The following is a 6,000-nucleotide window of genomic DNA, read 5'->3' as shown; positions in this document are numbered from 1 at the left end:
GGTATGTTTTACATGATTCTTTCAGCACAATGTTTCCTCATTAATACTTTCATCCACTTCGAGATTACAATAGTCAGTCAGTTTGAAGTACTTGGTGTAGTTGTAATGTGGCTCAAGGAACTGTGAACTAGTGAAACCACTTCAAGTAGTTCTATGGTCAACAGATCTGCACCAGAGATGGTTCCTCAAACATGGCGACTGCATAGAGTTCAGGGGAGCCCGGACTGCCTCTGTGTGCATTCACATCCCGTTCCCCCATATACAATATTGAGCAAAGCAATATGGAAGGAGGCTGTCATGCAGACTTAGCATCCTTAAAATGAATACTGAATTAGAATATTGGTGATGGGAGGCAAAGGCTGGTTAATGACAAAGATCTCCAGATACTCTGGCATTTTGTGTGTGATTTGAACTCATATTTTCACTTTTGAGTATATACATAGGCGTGTCTATTTTTCCGTAATATAAAGAGGCAAGATCATCAACAGTGTCCATGAGCAAAGGGGCGTAGCACAGGCCCCTAAATCCCCAACGATGCAGGCGGGCGGACCTTCAGGGGCCCCCCAATACTTCAGGGCCCCCCGTTAAACCCAAGGCTAATGAATCTGTAAATTATGGGAGACGCAGGAGCACCTCATTACATTCTACTGAGGGGGGCCCATTATTTTGCGTTACACCACTCTAGGGCCTGCAACACCTTTTGACAGTTTTGGTTTTTTAGCGTGTGTGCACACATTGGCGGTACTTGTATAGTCTCGGTAGGTCCCAGGATTTGCTTGTTAACTGTAGTCCAACAGATGCACTAAGTGAGGATTGTATGCAGCGGTGGAAGTACATTAACAAGCTTTGCAAATGCAACAGGTCTCGCATTTGTTGGAGATGAGTAATTGGCATTACAAATGCCAAGGTTTTAAGGTCGAGCCTGGGCAGCACATGCGCTGCTCTGCAACATATTTTATTGGAGTATAGCATGGAAGCTCCGCCAATATTTGTCATTGGCTTGTGTCATTGTCCTAAGTAATGCTGGCTTCTGATTTGTTAATAGGCTTGTTAGTCCCTCCTTAGTACCACCTTGTCTTAATTTGTAATCTCCCATGAGGACTGGCCCTTTTACTTTGGTTGTTACACAGTTCGTCTTTTTTAGTCTGTAAGCGCTATTTTTTTTAATGAGTTTCTCCTACTGTAGGCACAAACATGCTTTCCTGCAGCATTTGCGCTTTCACTTTCTGAGCAGCCCTGGACAATGGTGGCCGCTTCTTTGAATATGTCTTGCATTTACAAAAGTTTGAGCTATTTAAATTGTAAATGATAATGCCTTTTATTTATGTGTTAATCAGCAAAACAGATCAATAAAAGGCATTGTCATTTATAATGCCAATAGCTTAAACTCTGGCAAATGCGAGACCTATTGCATTGCAAATGCTTGTCTACGTAATTCCCTTGATAAGTCCAAAAGAAATAAACTTAAATCAGTGTCCCCACCCTGCCCTCCCTAATAATTTGACTAATACTCCTGTTATTGACCCTAAAATGATTATGTTTTAACCAAGTTTGGCAAGGATCCCAAGAAGGGAGTGGATAGAACCTGGTCTAATTGCAAAGATAGATTGTTGAATTTGGTGGGTCCTCTCACCAGAATTTTCGATCTGGCTGAAGAAGCCAAAATAGAAGGTACTACTGTGGATCCTGATACCCTTTCTATTTGGGCCCAACGGGCTATTTGTATTTTGGGGAATACTAATGCCCATATCTCGTTGGAGAGAAGGAAAAGCCTTCTACTTAAAATTGACCCCAAATGTGTTTGGCTTTCAAGGAAGTAGGTTCCTCCGCTAAAGGTCTTTTGTTTGGTCAACTCTTTTATTAAAGATTTGGGTAAATATGTCTCCGCTTTTGCCACTATTGAAAAAGACCAAACTTCTCTGAAAAAGATTTTTACCCCTCTGGTTTTTGCCGTCAAAGGTCTTTGCTGGCTGCTCCTTCAACAGAGGCTCCTTCAATCAGCAAGGTCAATCTGACTCCTATTCTGGATACAAACCTCAGTTCTATCCTCGACGTTCCAGAGGCTTTTGGTACGGAGGATACAGGAATAAAGGAGAACAGTACTCCAGTCAGTGTTTCCAATTCTGGCGCTTCTTCCGTTGGGGGCAGATTGGCTTTGTTTCTAGATTCTTGGATTTCTCTTTCCACATATCCCTGGCTCATCCAGTCTGTTCAAGGGTACCTCATAAGAGTTCTATCATACTCCAGTTCAACATTACCTACCTCTTCCTCTTCATTTTTCCCTTGATCAGAACAGTATCATTAGCAACGAAATTGAGTCTCTCCTATCCAAACAGGCAATTCAACAAGGACCCTTCGATCCTTCAGGTTTTCTCAGCAACATTTTTCTAGTTCAGAAAAAGAACATAAAGTTTTGCTTGGCCTTAAATCTAAAGGATTTCAACAATTTTGTGGTTTATCTGCATTTCAAAATGGAAACCATTTTACATCTCAGGGCGATTGGCTGGTCAGACTTGATCTTCAGGACGCTTATCTAACGGCTCCTATTCATCATTCACACAGGAAATATCTCTAGTTTTAATGGGAAGATTCTTTTTATCATTACAAGGTGTTCCTTTCGGCCTGTCTTCAGCCCCTTTGTATTCTTATCATGGGCCAAGACAGAACCCTTCGGTTACCTCATCTTCATCTATATCAGAGTTTCCTATAACGACTAGGTTTTCTCGTGAATCTTCCGAAATCTGTCCTGGTGCCTTCACAGCAGTTGGAGCTTCTCGGTTTTCTCATAGATACCGCCTGTTCCATCCTCCAACTTCCATCTCACAAAGTTTCACTTATAAAGAAGGAGATTCGTCATTCTCTCTCTCTTCCGATTTTTTCTCTCAGGTCATTGGCTCGGTTAGTAGGCCTTCTGGCCGCGTAAATTCAGGCTATATTTCCGGACCCTCTTCAATATCAAGCCCTTCAGCGATTGAAAATCCGACATCTTCGCAGGGGCCTTACCTATTCAGATCCCATTGCCCTTGACCAGGAGTCCAAAGAGGAACTTCTGTGGTGGCTTCAACATCTAGACGCCTGGAACGGAAGAACTATTTTCTCTGTCGCCCCAGATCTAGTATTAGAATCCGATGCAATTTGGACAGGTTGGGGCGCAAGATGTGGTGAGTTCTCGACTGGAGGCGTATGGTCTCAGAAGGAGTCCTTCTTGCACATCAACAGTTTAGAGATGCTTGCAGGTTCCTTTGCCAGCCAGTCTTTCACCAAAAACAGAGTATGTTGCACCATTCTTCTTCGCATAGACACTCTGACCGCGGTCAGATTTATCAATCATCTAGGAGGTACGAGGTCAAAGATTCTAGCGGATCTAGTCAGACATCTTTGGGACTACTGCCTAAAACACAATCTTTCTGTTTGAGCTGTTTACCTTCCAGGGAAATTAAATGTGGTAGAAGACTGGCATTCCAGACATCTACAAGATTCCAGCAAATGGAGATTGCACCATTCGGTGTTCAATCGACTAGCTTAGCCTCTCAATCAATACATATGGATCTGCTATTTCCGCTGAACATCTACGTGTCGATGAGAGACCCATTGGTGTACATTGTTTAGTTTGTCGCCTGTTAAAGGGAGTACAACATGTTAAACCTCCTCTTCCTAAATATAATTGCATGTGGGATGTTAATTTGGTGCTTGAATTGTTTATTGATTGGCCAGATAATGTCTCTCTCTCCCTCAAGCAGCTTTCTGCTAAACTTACTATGCTTTTATGTCTTATTTCTTTAAAACGTGTTTCTGATGTGAGAGCATTAGAGGTATCCTCTTTTCACCTCTCTTCTCTTGGTGTCTCTTTCCTAGTTCATAGACGCACTAAAACGAATCTATCCTCTATTCTTTATCCCTTTTTCCTTCTCAGCCTAAATTGTGCGTGGGTAATTGTTTGAAGACTTATGTTTTAGGAACTGCAGATTTGAGACTCCCTTCGTCCCCTCAATGACTTATTTCTTTCCAGAAACCTCATAAACCTGTTTCCTCCCTTTCTTTAGCTCGTTGGGTTAAATGGATTGTCTCTCGCTGGTAATGACATTTCCTCCATTGGTGCCCATTCTGCCAGAGGAGCTATGGCTTCCGGGCTTTTTGGGCTGGTGCTTCTTTACACGATATTCTCAAATCTGCAGATTAGTCAAATGTGAGTACATCTAGAACTTTTTACTGTAAACCAATTGTTCATGTATCAGATTCTGTGATTGCAATGCTTTGAACTTGCATAATAGGAGCCTCCGTGTCTTGTAATAAAATTGAGATTTTCCTATCCTTGGTGTCAGAAAGGCTAGATTTTATTAAAGACAAGTAGGAAAGTATTATCCCACCTCTTTTTTCTAACCCTCTCTTTATTTTGCAGTGCTGACTCCTTCTGCCAGCACCTCCTCTTAATCTGGATGGGCCTTCACCTGATCAATGGACTGCTCTTCTCTCCTTGGATTTCTTCAACGTGTTTTGGACAATTTTCTCAGATCTTTTTGATCTGTTTTTTGGACATTGTTGTTATGTTCTTTATTCTATTATCAGTTTTTCTTTGTTTTGATTTATCTGTTTAACTTCTCGCCTCAAGAAAAGAGGACTTGTTGTTCGCAGTCAACATAATTATTGGTGTACTCGACATCTTATTGGTGGATGTATTGTGATGTTATTCTGAAGTTCTTTTAGCTTGTTTTTTCTGGGAAACATAGTTCTTGCTTGGCTGCTGTAAAAATAAAGCAAGAAGAGACTGCATAATAATTGCCTCCGTGTCTTTCATAAAATCTAGACTTTCTGACACCAAGGCTAGGAAAATCCAACTCATCTAACCAACTAAAATCCAATCTACTTGGAGATGCAACAAGGCACACTGAAAATGCCTGTGGATCCAAGGTTCAGGCTAGGCTCTGGTAGACAAGCAGGATTCAGAAACTATCCGTATCAGCTGTGATGAACTGCTAGCTTCGGCAAAAAGTCTCTGCTGGTCAGGCTGGGGGGGCGGAAGTGTGAGGGGAGTTGAGGAGGAGCTAGTCACTCTTATTTGGTACATTTGCATGCCAATCTTATTTTTCTTTTTAAAAAAGGAACACAAAGATGCTAAGCTTATTAGCCCCCATCTATGTATTGTTATACATGCAGACAGCAGTCTTCTCTTCCCATCTTGATGATGTTGAGAGATGTTTTTGCCCTTAATATTCTGGATATTGTTCACATGTAACCCACTTATTCGTGAGGTAAACAGTGATTCCTTAGCTAAAATAGTGAGTTTCTCCAATTGAATGTCTTGACTCTGGGTATATACTTCCTAAGAGCATATTTTGACCCAGATCACACAGCAGAACCCAATTTGCTGATGATTGACTCCTCCAATGCACTTATATGGTATCTTCTTCTTAAATAAAGTCATGCCCATGATCGTGTCATGATAGTAACTTTCACCCTACAATGGTTTGCATCCCGATCACTAAGGTATAGACCTATGATTGCTAGTATTCGCCGATGAACAAAGCCTGGTTGAAAGTCTATAATTACACAGGGCCTGTAGACAGCGATATTGATTCAGACTGCACCTCACTTTATTGGTTATTTCCATGTTTTCATGATGCTACAAACCACGTTGTAGGTATTAACGTGACACCAACACTTACGGCAGTATGTTTTGAGTTATTACTTAGGCAAAAGATTCTCAGGGGTAAAATCAAACTCCCACTGCTGATGGTACAGCGGCCACACTCACGAAGTGCACCTTTAGCTTGTAATTTCCCAAAACGTCCTTGCTGAAGACCTCTAAATTTAGCTGTGATCACCGCAGCTAGTCCAATGTTTCTTAAGATGCACCTTTTGCTTCAGCATTTTTCAAAGAAATTATCTCAACCCACTCACCCAAACTTCAAGTGCCATCATTGTAACAGCTCTGTGACAATCTCATGTCCTTCTTTAATGTGAAAACCGACACACTACGAGTCAACATGAAATCTTCCTTAT

This window comes from Triturus cristatus, chromosome 2_1, assembly GCF_964204655.1.
Source record: "Triturus cristatus chromosome 2_1, aTriCri1.1, whole genome shotgun sequence".
Lineage (NCBI taxonomy): Eukaryota > Metazoa > Chordata > Amphibia > Caudata > Salamandridae > Triturus > Triturus cristatus.
The sequence above is the reverse complement of the archived record's forward strand: the minus strand, read 5'-3'. Positions refer to the sequence as shown.